This window comes from Nerophis ophidion, linkage group LG11 (genome assembly GCF_033978795.1).
Source record: "Nerophis ophidion isolate RoL-2023_Sa linkage group LG11, RoL_Noph_v1.0, whole genome shotgun sequence".
NCBI lineage: Eukaryota > Metazoa > Chordata > Actinopteri > Syngnathiformes > Syngnathidae > Nerophis > Nerophis ophidion.
In genome coordinates, this window is record NC_084621.1 from 52,304,507 (window position 1) to 52,322,799 (window position 18,293).

At 42.2% G+C, this 18,293-nt stretch overlaps 1 protein-coding gene and 1 long non-coding RNA gene across 3 annotated transcripts in view; both read right to left on the minus strand.

Annotated features, from left to right (window-relative positions):
• LOC133562234 (RNA-binding motif, single-stranded-interacting protein 3-like) overlaps window positions 1-18,293 on the minus strand; it is a 489,591-nt gene that overhangs the window by 448,728 nt on the left and 22,570 nt on the right. The window lies entirely within an intron of this gene.
• LOC133562233 (uncharacterized) lies at window positions 2,482-16,297 on the minus strand. Of its 2 annotated transcripts, XR_009808864.1 has the most exons (9): window positions 15,953-16,297; window positions 15,280-15,414; window positions 8,315-8,390; window positions 7,321-7,398; window positions 6,710-6,787; window positions 6,099-6,176; window positions 5,489-5,566; window positions 2,850-2,921; window positions 2,482-2,733 (listed from the first exon to the last, which is right to left on the minus strand). It is a non-coding gene; the product is annotated as an uncharacterized LOC133562233 (long non-coding RNA). The 2 variants fall into 2 exon arrangements; XR_009808863.1 differs by lacking the exon at window positions 15,953-16,297 and having other exon boundaries at window positions 15,280-15,913.

Genomic DNA, 18,293 nt, shown 5'->3' on the forward strand with positions numbered 1-18,293 from the left:
GTCGCTAATAAAAAAGCCTTGCCTTTACTGAAAGTCGCAGACGATGACGTCACAAGGGTGAGGGCTCCTCACGTCCTCACATTGTTTATAATGGGATCCTCCAGCAGCAAAAGCTATTCGGACCGAGAAAATGTCAATTTCCCCATTAATTTGAGTGAGGATGAAAGATTCGTGGATGATGATATTGATAGCCAAGGACTACAAAGAAAAAAAAAGGCGATTGCATTGGGACGGATTCAGATGTTTTTAGACACATTTCCTAGGATAATTCTGGGAAATCCCTTATTGTTCTATTGTGTTGCTAGTGTTTTATTGAGATTGTACCTGATAGTCGGAAGGGTGTGTCCATGGGTGTCTTGACGCCAGTCTCTGAGGGAAGTCAACGGCAGCTGCATGGACGGCGCAAGCTCAGCTGATCTGTCTATCAACCACAGTTGGTACAAAATGTGGCTGCTAGACTTTTGACAAGAACAAGAAAGTTTGATCATATTACACCTATACTGGCTCACCTGCACTTAAGATGTGACTTTAAGGTCTTACACATATGTGGTCCTCTCCAAGGTTTCTCATAGTCATCATGGTCGACGTCCCACTGGAGTGAGTTTTTCCTTGCCCTTATGTGTGCCCTACCAAGCATGTCGTTGTGGTTTGTGCAGCCCTTTGAGGCACTTGTGATTTAGGGGTATATAAATAAACATTGATTGATTGATTGATTGATCTCCAATAAGAGGCGACTTTTTACCACAATTTTCTCACCGAAACCTGCCGGTTGACAAGTGGTTGGGAACCATGTTCGCTTGACCGCTCTGATCTATAGTAAAGCTTCACCTCCGGGAATTTTAAAAAAGGAAACACCGTGTGTTTGTGTGGCTAAAGGCTAAAGCTTCCCACCTCCATCTTTCTACTTTGACTTCTCCATTATTAATTGAACAAATTGCAAAAGATTCAGCAACACAGATGTCCAGAATACTGTTTAATTGCGCGATGAAAAGAAACGACTTTTAGCCGCAAATGGTGCTGCACTAATATGTCCTCTGCAACCCAAGACGTCACGCGCACGCTTCATCATTCCACGACGTTTTCAACAAGAAACTCTGCGGGAAATTAAAAATTGTAATTTAGTAAACTAAACCGGCCGTATTGGCATGTGTTGCAATGTTAATATTTCATCATTGATATATAAACTATTAGACTGCGTGGTGGGTAGTAGTGGGTTTCAGTAGGCCTTGAAATGCTACAATATTCAGGCCAGCAAATAGATTAATTTCATTACTACAATTTATCACCGTATATTCATTTATTTTCAGTTGGAAACATTCAACAAAGGAACAACTTGACAGCTGCCTACACATAACTTCACACACAAACACACAACACACACACACACAAATAACTGTTATTTCGGGACTCTGTAAGCTTCAATGACAGCGAGTTGTGCTGACAGGGAGGTCGGACAGGTGAGACCACACACACACACGCACACACACACACACACACACACACACACACACACACACACGTATGTTCATGCACAACTGTTTCACCCAAATAAGACATGCTTAACCGATTCCTGTCATGCTCACATGCACTAGACACAGTTTCATGTACATAAAGTGCAAATAGTTGATAACTATGAGGATGTAAAACAGTTGTGCGTGGTTACTTTACCACACGTAAAGGAACTACACTCCATCTTACATACACACACAGACACACACACACACACACACACACACACACACACACACACACATACGTGTTTGGGTGACATATGAGGACTTATGACAAAAACGTGACATATGGGGACATGCCTTTCCAATGGTCCTACAGGCCTGGGAATCAGACGGTTAGTGAACCAGAATTTTAGAAACACAGTGGTCTATTGAGATTTTTGCAACTCTTTTGTTTTTTTCTGAACCTGATTTTTATGGTACATATGAGGACTTGTCAGGTTTAGGTGCCATATGAAGACCAGAGTGTTTAAGATTTCAAGTTTATGTGACATATGACGACCATGACGTCACAGAGTGTTTAAGATTTCAGGTTCATGTGACATATGATGACCATGACATCACAGAGTGTTTAAGATTTCAGGTTCATGTGACATATGATGACCATGACATCACAGAGTGTTTAAGATTTCAAGTTTATGTGACATATGACGACCATGACGTCACAGAGTGTTTAAGATTTCAAGTTTATGTGACATATGATGACCATGACGTCACAGAGTGTTAAAGATTTCAGGTTCATGTGACATATGAGGCTAATGACATCAGAGACTTAACAAAACCACCTGAGTTGGTTTAGTTGATGTGTTGTCATTTTAAAAAATCCCAATCCCATGCTACTGTAATCTAAAACCAAGACGAGTTTAAAAGAAACATGGGTATAAATGTAATTGTCGACTAAGTGTAACTGAATTGTTTTTGTGGATTTTGTCGCTAAGAATTATCTGGAATAAATACAAAACGCTTGCTGTTTATTTTGCTTTTTTAATTGCTGGTAACATACTCAAACTACCACAGAAGATGTGGGAAAACATTTTTTTCCCCTTTTTTTAATATAATTCTGTTATGGATGTAGTACTTGATGGCAAGCCAATCTCTGTCCTGTAGAGCTACTAGTTCTTTATGGAGGCAGGCTTCACAATCTTTTTTACCTGGTACTTTGTTGCCAGTTACAAAATGCAACATGTGTCATTCAACTGCTTCCACTTCTTCCCCTTTGCAGCTGTCATAAAGGAGACAAAATACAATTTCTTACTGAAGGAAAAATGACTGTAACACAGTGAAAAGGTGCAAAACGTAATATAACATTCTAGTAAATGATGTGGATTATTTATTTACCCCGCTTTGGAGTGGACCAAGTGGAAGAAGCTTGAGACATACCTACTTCCAGCGATTTGTCCTGCTGTCAATCTGAAAGGAAGAATTAGAAAACTGTAAAAGTAAACATTTAACATATTGTGCTTTGTGAAGCAGCGGAGTATATGTGTTGTCCGTCTATTTATCAATAATGCAGACAAGGAGTGTTGGCTGAGTTCTTAACATTTACTTTCAGAGCCTGCATATCACAACATACAAGATGCCGTCATGGCGACACAACCTATCCCGGGCTACCGCGCATGCTCGTCACTCCTGTTGCATGCTGGGTAGGGTAGTTCTTTTTTCCCCTGGCTCATAACATCACAATATAGTACCATGTATATGCGTTCAGTTTATCAAAGCACCAAGCAAACAGATATGGTCATAATTATTTTAAGTCCACTACGCAGAATAAACACAACATTATTAATATTGCTACTACGGATAATTTGATCAAAAATTCCCTAAAACAGCCCACTACCTATAATATAAGTTTTTTAAACATAAGATCCCTGATAAAAAAAAAAATGTTTCTGCTGTTACCTCAGAAATTGCCTGTTCAGATGTTATGATTGTGGCTCAGATATTTGTATGTAGATTATATTTATTTTCCATAACAAACAGGATAACTTAAATACCCTGGCAGTGGCAATAAGCTTAAATGTTTGTATTTACATTTTTGGAGTTGATTTTCATAAAATTTGCTATTTAACTGCTACTGTTTAACAAGGACTGATTTAAATTGTGTTTGCACAACAAATGTTTTGGCGCTTTTGTTCATGTGGGAGAATATTCCAATAAAGGTGCACTACACACTACTTTTGAATTCATTATTGGGCTTTGCGTATACAATGCAGTTAATCGCGATTAATAAGAGAAATAGTGCGATTAACTTCGATTAAAAATGTTAATCATTGCCCAGCACTAATATATATACAAACCCCGTTTCCATAAAAGTTGGGAAATTGTGTTAGATGTAAATATAAACTGAATACAATGATTTGCAAATCCTTTTCAACCCATATTCAATTGAAAGCATTACAAAGACAACATATTTGATGTTCAAACTCAAACTTTTTTTTTTTTGCAAATAATAATTAACTTTGAATTTCATGGCTGCAACACGTGCCAAAGTAGTTGGGAAAGGGCATGTTCACCACTGTGTTACATCACATTTTCTTTTAACAACACTCAATAAACGTTTGGGAACTGAGGAAACTAATTGTTGAAGCTTTGAAAGTGGAATTCTTTACCATTCTTGCTTGATGTAAAGCTTAAGTTGTCGTGTTTTACGCTTCATAATGCGCTACACATTTTCGATGGGAGACATGTCTGGACTGCAGGCGGGCCAGGAAAGTACCCGCACTCTTTTACTACGAAGACACGCTGTTGTAACACGTGGCTTGGCATTGTTTTGCTGAAATAAGCAGGGGCGTCCATGATAATGTTGCTTGGATGACAACATATGTTGCTCCAAAACCTGTATGGACCATTCAGCATTAATGGTGCCTTCTCAGATGTGTAAGTTACCCATGCTTTGGGCACTAATACACCCCCATACCATCACACATGCTGGCTTTTGAACTTTGCGCCGGATGGTTATTTTCCTCTTTGTTCCGGAGAACACCACGTCCACAATTTCCATATATAATTTGAAATGTGGACTCGTCAGACCACAGAACACTTTTCCACTTTGCATCAGTCCATCCTAGATGAGCTCGGGCCCAGCGAAGCCCGCGGCGTTCCTCTGTCTTGTTGATAAATGGCATTTGCTTTGCATAGTAGAGTTTTAACTTGCATTTACAGATGTAGCGACCAACTGTAGTAACTGACAGTGGTTTTCTGAAGTATTTCTGAGCCCATGTGGTGATATCTTTTACACACTGATGTCGGTTTTTAATGCAGTACATCGCTTACGTGCAGTGATTTCTCCAGATTCTCTGAACCTTTTGATAATTTTACGGACCGTAGATGGTAAAACCCCTAAATTCTTTGCAAAAAAAATGTTTAGCAGTTTTAACATCAAATATGTTGTCTTTGTAGCATATTCAACAGAATTGGGGTTGAAAATTATTTGCAAATCATTGTATCCTGTTTATATGTACATCTAACACAATTTCCCAACTCATATGGAAACGGGGTTTGAATGTATTTATATAAATATAGCCTATTATTTGCGCACTATTTACAAGTTATGTACCAAAAACACGACCACCGAAAAAATACTTTGATCAATGAAAACAGCGCTGCAAAAACCGGCTGTAAACAAGAGGCACTGCATTTTCTGAATTGAAACACTCATTTTAAAGCTTTGACATTAACATTTTAACACACACTAATCTGGTTCAGAAAATATGAGGACCTTATATGAAACACACTTTCTTGGTTCAAACAATATGAGGACATGACGAGTGCTCACATGTAGAATTTATGTTGTTGACTTGTAACATCTCCTGTTTTGCTAAACATGAGTTCCAAACTCCCTACTGACTAACATGGATGTACCCTTACGAAAATGTTGTCATATAAACTGATCTGTGAGAGATTAAAATTAAATGTCTTTCAAAATATAGGTTGGGTCAAATTTAGAGCAGATATAGTAAAAATAGACATGTAATAACCTGTTGGAGGGATGAAGTCGGTTTATGGCTGTCATCTGAATCTAGAGAATGTTGAGATAGAACCTCAACAGTTGGTTTCTGCAACAAAACACAAAAATATAATGTCATAACTAATTAATTATAACATTCTCACCACTTTTTGTTGATAAAAATCTGAGCATACAATGTCAGATAAAGGGTAAAGTTTATTACAGAGTTTCAGCTCTTAGACAATTCATTAAGAATGTAACACACACAAAAATCTGGTTCAGAAAATATGAGGACCTGAATTGAGACACTCATTTTAAAGCTTTGACATTAACATTGTAACACACATTTTCTGGTTCAGAAAATATGAGGACCTTATATGAAACACACCTAAGTCTTTCTTGGTTCAAACAATATAAGGACATGACGAGTGCTCACATGTAGAATTTATGTTGTTGACTTGTAACATCTCCTGTTTTGCTAAACATGAGTTCTAAACTTTCTACTGACTAACATGGATGTACCCTTGCGAAAAAGTTGTCATATAAACTGATCTGTGAGAGATTAAAATAAATAAATGTCTTTCAAAATATAGGTTGGGTCAAATTTAGAGCAGATATAGTAAAAATAGACATGTAATAACCTGTTGGAGGGATGAAGTCAGTTAATGGCTCACATCTGAATCTGGAGAATGTTGAGATGGAACCTCAACAGTTGGTTTCTGCAACAAAACACAAAAATATAATGTCAGAACTAATTAATTATAACATTATCAGCACTTTTTGTGGATAAAACTCTGAGCATACAATGCCAGATAAATAGTAAAGATTATTACAGAGTTTCAGCTCTTAGACAATTAATTAAGAATATAAAACACACTAAAATCTGGTTCAGAAAATATGAGGACCTGAATTGAGACACACATTTTAAAGCTTAGACATTAACATTGTAACACACACTAATCTGGTTTAGAAAATATGAGGACCTTATATGAAACACACCTAAGTCTTTCTTGGTTCAAACAATATAAGGACATGACGAGGGGTCACATGTAGAATGTATGTTGTTGACTTGTAACATCTCCTGTTTTGCTAAACATGAGTTCCAAACTCCTTACTGACTAACATGGATGTACTCTTACGAAAATGTTGTCATATAAACTGATCTGTGAGAGATTAAAATTAATAAATGTCTTTCAAAATATAGGTTGGGTCACATTTAGAGCAGATATAGTAAAAATAGACATGTAATAACCTGTTGGAGGGATGAAGTCAGTTAATGGCTCACATCTGAATCTGGAGAATGTTGAGATGGAACCTCAACAGTTGGTTTCTGCAACAAAACACAAAAATATAATGTCAGAACTAATTAATTATAACATTATCAGCACTTTTTGTGGATAAAACTCTGAGCATACAATGCCAGATAAATAGTAAAGATTATTACAGAGTTTCAGCTCTTAGACAATTAATTAAGAATATAAAACACACTAAAATCTGGTTCAGAAAATATGAGGACCTGAATTGAGACACACATTTTAAAGCTTGGACATTAACATTGTAACACACACTAATCTGGTTTAGAAAATATGAGGACCTTATATGAAACACACCTAAGTCTTTCTTGGTTCAAACAATATAAGGACATGACGAGGGGTCACATGTAGAATGTATGTTGTTGACTTGTAACATCTCCTGTTTTGCTAAACATGAGTTCCAAACTCCTTACTGACTAACATGGATGTACTCTTACGAAAATGTTGTCATATAAACTGATCTGTGAGAGATTAAAATTAATAAATGTCTTTCAAAATATAGGTTGGGTCACATTTAGAGCAGATATAGTAAAAATAGACTTGTAATAACCTGTTGGAGGGATGAAGTCGGTTTATCGCTCACATCTGAATCTGGAGAATGTTGAGATAGAACCCCAACAGTAGGTGTCTGCAACAAAACACAAAAATATAATGTCAGAACTAATTAATTATAACATTAACAACCACTTTTGGTTGATAATATTCTGAGCATATAATTCTACATAAACAGTAAAGATTATTATAGCGTTTTAGCTCTTAGACTATTATTTAAGAATGTAACATTCACTAAAATGTGGTTCAGAAAATATGAGGACCTGGATTGAAACACTAATTTTAAAGCTTTGAATTAAACATTGTAACACACACTAATGTGGTTCAGAAAAATATGAGGACCTTATATGAAACACACTGAAGTCTTTTTTAGTTCAAACAATATGAGTACATGACAAGTGATCACATATAGAATTCATGTTGCTGACCTGTAACATCTCCTGTTTTGCTAAACATGAGTTGTAAATTCCACAGACTAACATGGATGTACGCTTAAAAAATGTTGTCATATAAACTGATCTGTGAGAGGTTAAAAGAATTAAATGTCTTTTGAAGTATAGGTTGTGTCAAGTTTTTAGCAGATATAGGGCAGCACGGTGGAACAGGGGTAAGTGCATGTGCGTCACAAATCGAAGGTCCTGAGTAGTCCTGAGTTAAATCCTGGGCTCGTGATCTTTCTGTGTGGAGTTTGCATGTTCTCCCCGTGACTGCGTGGGTTCCCTCCGGGTACTCCGGCTTCATCTTACCTCCAAAGACATGCACCTGGGGATAGGTTGATTGGCAACACTAAATTGGCCCTAGTGTGTGAATGTGAGTGTAAATGTTGTCTATTTGTGTTGGCCGTGTAATGAGGTGGCGACTTGTCCAGGGTGTACTCCGCCTTCCGCCCGAATGCAGCTCAGATAGGCTCAAGCACACCCCGCCAACCCAAAAAAGGGACAGGTAGTAGAAAATGGATGGATGGATGGATAGTAAAATAGTCAAGTAATAACCTGTTGGAGGGATGAAGTCGGTTTATCGCTCACATGAATCTGGAGAATGTTGAGATAGAACATCAACAGTTGGTGTCTGCAACAAAACACATAAAAATAATGTTAGAACTTATTAATTATAACATTATCAGCACTTTTTGTTGTTAACATTATGAGCATATAATGCCAGATAAATAGTAAAGATATTTATAGAGGGTTTCTGTCTCTTGTCCCGCTCATGTCTTGAGATGAACTTCCCTCGGTACTCGACCACAAAAGAACCTTTTTAAATTGATGCAAGAGCAAATACACCATATCCTGATAAAACAGTTTATGAATTAACAATGTTTGGAATATCTGTTTTAAAAAGCAATAATAATAGTCGTTACTTGACTAAAAATTATATTACAAACAGAATTACTCTTTCATAAATGTAAATAATTATTAAATTAAGTACAAACCCCGTTTCCATATGAGTTGGGAAATTGTGTTAGATGTAAATATAAACAGAATACAATGATTTGCAAATCATTTTCAACCCATATTCAGTTGAATATGCTACAAAGACAACATATGTTTGCCTGTGTATCGGCTGGGGACATCTGTGCGATGCTGATCCGCCTCCGCTTGGGATGGTTTCCTGCTGGCTCCGCTGTGAACGGGACTCTCGCTGCTGTGTTGGATCCGCTTTGGACTGGACTCTTGCGACTGTGTTGGATCCATTGTGGATTGAACTTTCACAGTATCATGTTAGACCCGCTCGACATCCATTGCTTTCCTCCTCTCTAAGGTTCTCATAGTCATCATTGTCACCGACGTCCCACTGGGTGTGAGTTTTCCTTGCCCTTAGGTGGGCCCACCGAGGATGTCGTAGTGGTTTGTGCAGCCCTTTGAGACACTAGTGATTTAGGGCTATATAAGTAAACATTGATTGATTGATTGATATTTGATGTCCATCCATCCATCCATCATCTTTCGCTTATCCGAGGTCGGGTCGCGGGGGCAGCAGCCTAAGCAGGGAAGCCCAGACTTCCCTATCTCCAGCCACTTCGTCTAGCTCTTCCCGGGGGATCCCGAGGCGTTCCCAGGCCAGCCGGGAGACATAGTCTTTCCAACGTGTCCTGGGTCTTCCCCGTGGCCTCCTACCAGCTGGACGTGCCCTAAACACATCCCTAGGGAGGCGTTCGGGTGGCATCCTGACCAGATGCCCGAACCACCTCATCTGGCTCCTCTCGATGTGGAGGAGCAGCGGCTTTACGTTGAGCTCCTCCCGGATGGCAGAGCTTCTCACTCTATCTCTAAGGGAGAGCCCCGCCACCCGGCGGAGGAAACTCATTTCGGCCGCTTGTACCCGTGATCTTATCCTTTCGGTCATGACCCAAAGCTCATGACCATAGGTGAGGATGGGAACGTAGATCGACCGGTAAATTGAGAGCTTTGCCTTCCGGCTCAGCTCCTTCTTCACCACAACGGATCGATACAACGTCCGCATTACTGAAGACGCCGCACCGATCCGCCTGTCGATCTCACGATCCACTCTTCCCCCACTCGTGAACAAGACTCCTAGGTACTTGAACTCCTCCACTTGGGGCAGGGTCTCCTCCCCAACCCGGAGATGGCACTCCACCCTTTTCCGGGCGAGAACCATGGACTCGGACTTGGAGGTGCTGATTCTCATTCCGGTCGCTTCACACTCGGCTGCGAACCGATCCAGTGAGAGCTGAAGATCCCGGCCAGATGAAGCCATCAGGACTACATCATCTGCAAAAAGCAGAGACCTAATCCCGTGGCCACCAAACCGGAACCCCTCAACGCCTTGACTGCGCCTAGAAATTCTGTCCATAAAAGTTATGAACAGAATCGGTGACAAAGGACAGCCTTGGCGGAGTCCAACCTTCACTGGAAACGTGTCCGACTTACTGCCAGCAATGCGGACCAAGCTCTGACACTGATCATACAGGGAGCGGACTGCCACAATAAGACATTCCGATACCCCATACTCTCTGAGCACTCCCCACAGGACTTCCCGAGGGACACGGTCGAATGCCTTCTCCAAGTCCACAAAGCACATGTAGACTGGTTGGGCAAACTCCCATGCACCCTCAAGAACCCTGCCGAGAGTATAGAGCTGGTCCACAGTTCCACGACCAGGACGAAAACCACACTGTTCCTCCTGAATCCGAGGTTCGACTATCCGGCGAAGCCTCCTCTCCAGTACACCTGAATAAACCTTACCGGGAAGGCTGAGGAGTGTGATCCCACGATAGTTGGAACACACCCTCCGGTCCCCCTTCTTAAAGAGAGGAACCACCACCCCGGTCTGCCAATCCAGAGGTACCGCCCCCGATGTCCACGCGATGCTGCAGAGTCTTGTCAACCAAGACAGCCCCACAGCATCCAGAGCCTTAAGGAACTCCGGGCGGATCTCATCCACCCCCGGGGCCTTGCCGCCGAGGAGCTTTTTAACTACCTCAGCGACCTCAGCCCCAGAAATAGGAGAGTCCACTACAGATTCCCCAGGCACCGCTTCCTCAAAGAAAGACGTGTTGGTGGGATTGAGGAGGTCTTCGAAGTATTCCCTCCACCGATCCACAACATCCGCAGTCGAAGTCAGCAGAACACCATCCGCACCATACACGGTGTTGATAGTGCACTGCTTCCCCTTCCTGAGGCGCCGTATGGTGGTCCAGAATCGCTTCGAAGCCGTCCGGAAGTCATTTTCCATGGCTTCCCCGAACTCTTCCCATGTCCGAGTTTTTGCCTCCGCGACCGCTAAAGCTGCACACCGCTTGGCCCGTCGGTACCCGTCCACTGCCTCCGGAGTCCTATGAGCCAAAAGAACCCGGTAGGACTCCTTCTTCAGCTTGACGGCATCCCTCACTGCTGGTGTCCACCAACGGGTTCTGGGATTACCGCCACGACAGGCACCAACAACCTTGCGGCCACAGCTCCAATTAGCCGCCTCGACAATAGAGGTTCGGAACATGGTCCACTCGGACTCAATGTCCCGCACCTCCCTCGTGACATGTTCAAAGTTCTCCCGGAGGTGTGAATTGAAACTCTCTCTGACAGGAGACTCTGCCAGACGTTCCCAGCAGACCCTCACAATGCGCTTGGGCCTGCCAGGTCTGTCCGGCATCCTCCCCCACCATCGCAGCCAACTCACCACCAGGTGGTGATCGGTAGAAAGCTCCGCCCCTCTCTTCACCCGAGTGTCCAAAACATGAGGCCGCAAATCCGATGACACAACTACAAAGTCGATCATGGAACCGCGGCCTAGGGTGTCCTGGTGCCAAGTGCACATATGGACACCCTTATGTTTGAACATGGTGTTTGTTATCGACAAACTGTGACGAGCACAAAAGTCCAATAACAAAACACCACTCGGGTTTAGATCCGGGCGACCATTCTTCCCAATCACGCCTCTCCAGGTTTCACTGTCGTTGCCAACATGAGCGTTGAAGTCTCCCAGTAGGACAAGGGAATCACCCGGAGGAGCACTTTCCAGTACTCCCTCGAGTGTACCCAAAAAGGGTGGGTATTCTGAACTGCTGTTTGGTGCGTAAGCACAAACAACAGTCAGGACCCGTCCCCCCACCCGAAGGCGAAGGGAAGCTACCCTCTCGTCCACTGGGTTGAACTCAAACGTACAGGCTTTGAGCCGGGGGGCAACCAGAATTGCCACCCCAGCCCGTCGCCTCTCACTGCCGGCAACGCCAGAGTGGAAGAGGGTCCAGTCCCTCTCGAGAGAACTGGTTCCAGAGCCCTTGCTGTGCGTCGAGGTGAGTCCGACTATATCCAGCCGGAACTTCTCTACCTCGCGCACTAGCTCAGGCTCCTTCCCCCCCCAGTGAGGTGACGTTCCACGTCCCAAGAGCTAGCTTCTGTAGCCGAGGATCGGACCGCCAAGTGCCCTGCCTTCGGCTGCCGCCCAGCTCACAATGCACCCGACCTCTATGGCCCCTCCTATGAGTGGTGAGCCCATTGGAGGGATGACCCACGTTGCCTCTTCGGGCTGTGCCCGGCCGGGCCCCATGGGAACAGGCCCGACCACCAGGCGCCCGCCATCGTGCCCCAACTCCGGGCCTGGCTCCAGAGCGGGGCCCCGGTGACCCACGTCCGGGCGAGGGAAATCTGGGTTCATTTCGTTGTAATTCCATAGAAGTCTTTGAGCTGCTCTTTGTCTGATCACTCACCTAGGACCTGTTTGTCTTGGGAGACCCTACCAGGGGGCATGAAAACCCCCAGACAACATAGCTCCTAGGATCATTGGGACACGCAAACTCCTCTACCACGGTAAGGTAGCAGCTCAGAGAGGAGTGATATTTGATGTTCAAACTGATAAACATTTTTTGGTGCAAATAATCATTAACTTTAGAAATTGATGCCAGCAACATGCAACAAACAAGTTGGGAAAGGTGGCAATAAATACTGATAAAGTTAAGAAATGCTCATCAAACACTTATTTGGGACATCCCACAGGTGTGAAGGCTAATTTGGAACAGGTGGGTGCCATGATTGGCTATAAAAACAGCTTCCCAAAAAATGCTCAGTCTTTCACAGGAAAGGATGGGGCGAGGTACACCCCTTTGTCCACAACTGCGTGAGCAAATAGTCAAACAGTTTAAGAACAACCTTTCTCAAAGTGCAATTGCAAGAAATTTAGGGATTTCAACATCTACGCTCCATGATATCATCAAAAGGTTCAGAGAATCCGGAGAAATCACTCCACGTAAGCGGCATGTCTGGAAACCAACATTGAATAACTGTGACCTTCGATCCCTCAGACGGCACTGTATCAAAAACCGACATCAATCTCTAAAGGATATCACCACATGAGTTCAGGAACACTTCAGAAAACCACTGTCACTAAATACAGTGTGTTGCTATATCTGTAAGTGCAAGTTAAAGCTCTATTATGCAAAGCGAAAGCCAATTATCAACATCCAGAAACGCCGCCCGCTTCTCTGGGCCCGAGATCATCTAAGATGGGCTGATGCAAAGTGGAAAGGTGTTCTGTGGTCTGACGAGCCCACATTTCAAATTATTTTTGGAAATATTGGACACCGTTTCATCCGGACCAAAGGGGAAGCGAACCATCCAGAATGTTATCGACGCAAAGTTCAAAAGCCAGCATCTGTGATGGTATGGGGGTGCATTAGTGCCCAAGGCATGGGTAACTTACACATCTGTAAGTTACCCATCTGTTTGGAACAACATTTGCTGCCATTTAAGCGCCGACTTTTTCATGTACGCCCCTACTTATTTCAGCAAGACAATGCCAAGCCACATTCATCACGTGTTCAGCTTCATAAAAAAAGAGTGCAGGTACTTTCCTGGCCGGCCTGCAGTCCTATCAAAAATGTGTGGTGCATTATGAAGCGTAAAATACGACAGAGGAGACTGAAGCTCTACATAAAACAAGAATGGGAAAGAATTCCACCTTCCAAGCTTCAACAATTAGTTTCCTCAGTTCCCAAACGGTTATTGAGTGTTGTTGAAAGAAAAGGTGATGTAACACAGTGGTGAACATGCCCTTTCCCAACTACTTTGGCACGTATTGCAGCCATGAAATTCTAAGTTAATTATTATTTGTAAAAAAAATTATTCCGTTTGGATTTACATCTAACACAATTTCCCAACTCATATGGAAACGGGGTTTGTAATTAATGTGTTACTTGAAAAAGAAAAGTTTTAAATATCTAGCATATGCAGTTGAGAGACATTTCACGAGAGCAGAGTGTGTGTGTGCCTTTAAAAAGCTGTGCCTTTTGCCAAGTGACGTGGGACTTCAGCGCCCAGACATAGCAGAATAGTTCAGCTGTATTTTTTAGCTTAGCAGTGGCAGTTAAGATAGTTCTGTTGAATGTTTTTGTTTGTGTGTGGATGAGGCCTCTTTCTATTTGATATCGTGTTCGTAATTACTTCCGGGGGTTGCTTTCATTAGTAAAAAGATATTACCTGCACTAACCCTTTTGTGCTTCTAACGCTGTCTTGTTGACATACAATCACATCAAAAGTAGCATGCCACATTACATAAAACGCATCGTAACAGCGTTGTAGCGTACATAAAAGTTATTAGCTTACTCGTTACCGGTAAAAGTAACAGCATTAGTAACATCGTTTTCATATACCGCTGTTATACCATCCATCCATCCATCCATCATCTTCCGCTTTTCCGAGGTGGGGTCGCGGTGGCAGCAGCTTAAGCAGGGAAGCCCAGACTTCCCTCTCCCCAGCCACTTCGTCTAGCTCTTCCCGGGGGATCCCGAGGCGTTCCCAGGCCAGCCGGGAGACATAGTCTTCCCAACGTGTCCTGGGTCTTCCCCGTGGCCTCCTACCGGTTGGACGTGCCCTAAACACCTCCCTAGGGAGGCGTTCGGGTGGCATCCTGACCAGATGCCCGAACCACCTCATCTGGCTCCTCTCCATGTGGAGGAGCAGCGGCTTTACTTTGAGTTCCTCCCGGATGGCAGAGCTTCTCACCCTATCTCTAAGGGAGAGCACCCCTAACCGGTGGAGGAAACTCATTTGGGCCGCTTGTACCCGTGATCTTATCCTTTCGGTCATGACCCAAAGCTCATGACCATAGGTGAGGATGGGAACGTAGATCGACCGGTAAATTGAGAGCTTTGCCTTCCGGCTCAGCTCCTTCTTCACCACAACGGATCGATACAACGTCCGCATTACCGAAGACCCCACACCGATCCGCCTGTCGATCTCACGATCCACTCTTCCCCCACTCGTGAACAAGACTCCGAGGGGCCATAGAGGTCGGGTGCATTGTGAGCTGGGCGGCAGCCGAAGGCAGGGCACTTGGCGGTCCGATCCTCGGCTACAGAAGCTAGCTCTTGGGACGTGGAACGCTGTTATTCCAAACACTTCTAATTAAAGCCATATAATACAACCTCTATTAGACAGTAAGGAAATGATCCAAATGAGATGTTGATACAGTTACCATTGATATGATACATAACAAGACATACCTTTCCAATCATTGATCCACTGGGCCTTAAAACAAGACTTGTCACATCCAGATCAAATAAACTCGGTAGCTTCAGCCTCAGGATTACGTCTCGCTCTTCTTTTGGGCACGATGTCTATATCATGTGTTGATGCGCCTAACAAATCCACACATAAAAATGAAAAAAGTCAGTGACACAGAAATAAAACAAAGAACCAAACCCTTCAAAAACTGTTAAATTTAGGATCAGTGCAGACATGAAGCTTCTCAAACAAAGAACTAATGTAACAATATCAGTAACATGCCTACTCCACAGTGCTTATCAGATTGACATATTTGTATTTGAGAAAAAGTATAAACAATTTGAAGAACTCTAGTCTGTCTTGTTTAAAATTAAGAAAAGGTTTACTTGCATAGTGATCAAGGGTGATGGGTCAAATGGAGAGAATAATTTCACCACACCTAGTGTGTGTGTGACAATCACTGCTACTTATAATCTTCCATGCAACTTTAAAAAAAAAATTTTAAATGCCTTGGCCTTGGCCCAGAACTGAAATGCTTAATTTGACCTCATAAAATCAAATCTGATTGCAATTAATAACAACAAACATTTAACTGTTGTTTACAATGAACTATTTTCCTATGTTAAAAAACATTGGTCTATTTAATTACGTTAAACTTCATTTTATGCTCACCTGATTCAACCATGCTGCCGAAGACTGTCAAAGATGGTTTGTGGCCAAGATAGATGTCCCCCTCCGGTGATGCAGGTCCCGGAAGTGATGTTCACTGAGCGCTCTGTTGTGCTCAAAATCGTGTGTGAAGTTTTGTATTTCGATTATAAATGGTCCTTTTGGAAAACCCTTTTTATATATATTCAATATTAAGTGTGATACGTGAGCTGTATAACTTCCATGAGGAAAATAATTAACTAGTGATTTAGCCATCTGTTAGGATCAGACATCATCCAACGGCCAATCAGGCGGCGCCTAACTGAAAATTGGACCAATCAGACGCCGAGACTCTTCACAGTGGGCGGAAGTAACCATCTTGAATACAATGTAAAGTGAATACCTCCAAAAACAATCCCCAATTGAATCCAAAATTTGTCCCAAAGATAAAAATACCAAAATCATGTGCTATTGTAACCATTTGAAAATATTGAATACTGTATGTAGTTTGAATTCCATTTGAATTATCGCCTTTGTCTCAATCAAGGTTGAAAGTTTTTTTTCAGGCACATTTAAAGTAATTATTGTGCGGCATTGTATTTTAGACAACAGAATAGAAAAAAGCCCAATACAGTAAAATACTGAATCAAACCGATTAAATCATCACCATAATCCCTTTATTATTGATTGTCTAGCCCAAATCCTCTCCAGATAAACCAAATGAATAGATAAAACTAACATAAAAAAGGTTGAGATCATCAGATCAGTTGAAAATGTGTTACTTGATTTAGATTTCAAAAGTATGTTCATTGCTGTAATGATTATATGTTTTTCAAATGTTGGAGTGTGTGAGTTTCTGACCCACACGACATATGAGGACATATGACATATGAGGACAAGTGTGTGTGTGTGTGTGTCATAATAGCAAAGATGGCCACTAGGGGCAAAATCGAAAGTGACCCAAAAAATTACACACACTTTCACACACTTTTTCTGAAAATTTGACAAATGAAGACTTTAGAGATTTTTGGTCTGGGAACATGCTGGGAGGGTCTAGAACATGATAGCATTGCGGGAAATATGGGGACATGGAAAATGTCCCCATATTTCAACAGGTCCTCATATGTAAGGTGAAATTTCATAAAAATGTCCCCATATGTCACTTTGACAAACGCACACACACACACACACACACACACACACACACACACACACACACACACACACTTGCAGGGACAACTCCTAGAGGGGAACTGCAATTTTTGGGGAATTTTGCTTAAAGGCCTACTGAAATGAGATTTTCTTATTTAAACGGGGATAGCAGGTCCATTCAATGTGTCATACTTGATCATTTCGCGATATTGCCATATTTTTGCTGAAAGGATTTAGTAGAGAACATCGACGATAAAGTTTGCAACTTTTGGTAGCCAATAAAAAAGCCCTGCCTTTACCGGAAGTAGCAGACGATGATGTCACCCGTGTGAGGGCTCCTCACATCCTCACATTGTTGATAATGGGAGCCTCCAACAAAAAGAGCTATTTGGACTGAGAAAACGACAATTTCCCCATTAATTTGAGCGAGGATGAAAGATTTGTGGCTGAGGATATTGATAGTGAAGGACTAGAAAAAAATAAAAATAAAAAATAAAAAGCGACAACTCCGGGCGGCGGCAGTGTGAGCGTTTCAGATGTAATTAGACACATTTATTAGGATAATTCTGGAAGATCCCTTATCTGCTTATTGTTGTAATAGTGTTTTAATGAGATTGTAAAGACATACCTCGAGGTCGGATGGCTGCGGTGAACACGCCAGTGTCTCAGAGAGAAGCCCAGGAGCCAAGCTCACAGCTGCCTTTTAAACAGCTACAGCAGGAGGACGAATAATCCACTGATGTCTCCGGTAAGATATATATCACAATTTTCCCATCCAAAAACATACTGGTTGACGTAGAGAAACATGTTCGCTTGACCGCTCTGTGTTAAATCTTCACAACAAACACCGGCTGTGTCTCGGCGCTAAATACAGCTGCAATACACGGCTTTGCACCAACAGCATTGTTTTTCATAGTCTCCATTATTAAATGAACAAATTGCAAAAGATTCAGCAACACAGATGTCCAAATTACAGTGTAATTGCGCGATGAAAAGAGACGACTTTTAGCCGTAACTGGTGCTGAGCTAGTATGTCCCCTCCAACCCGAAACGTCACAAACACACGTCAATATACGCGTCATCATTCCGCGGCGTTTTCAACAAGAAACTCCACGGAAAATTTTAAATTGTAATTTAGTAAACTAAACCGGCCGTATTGGCATGTGTTACAATGTTAATATTTCATCATTGATATATAAACTATCAGACTGCG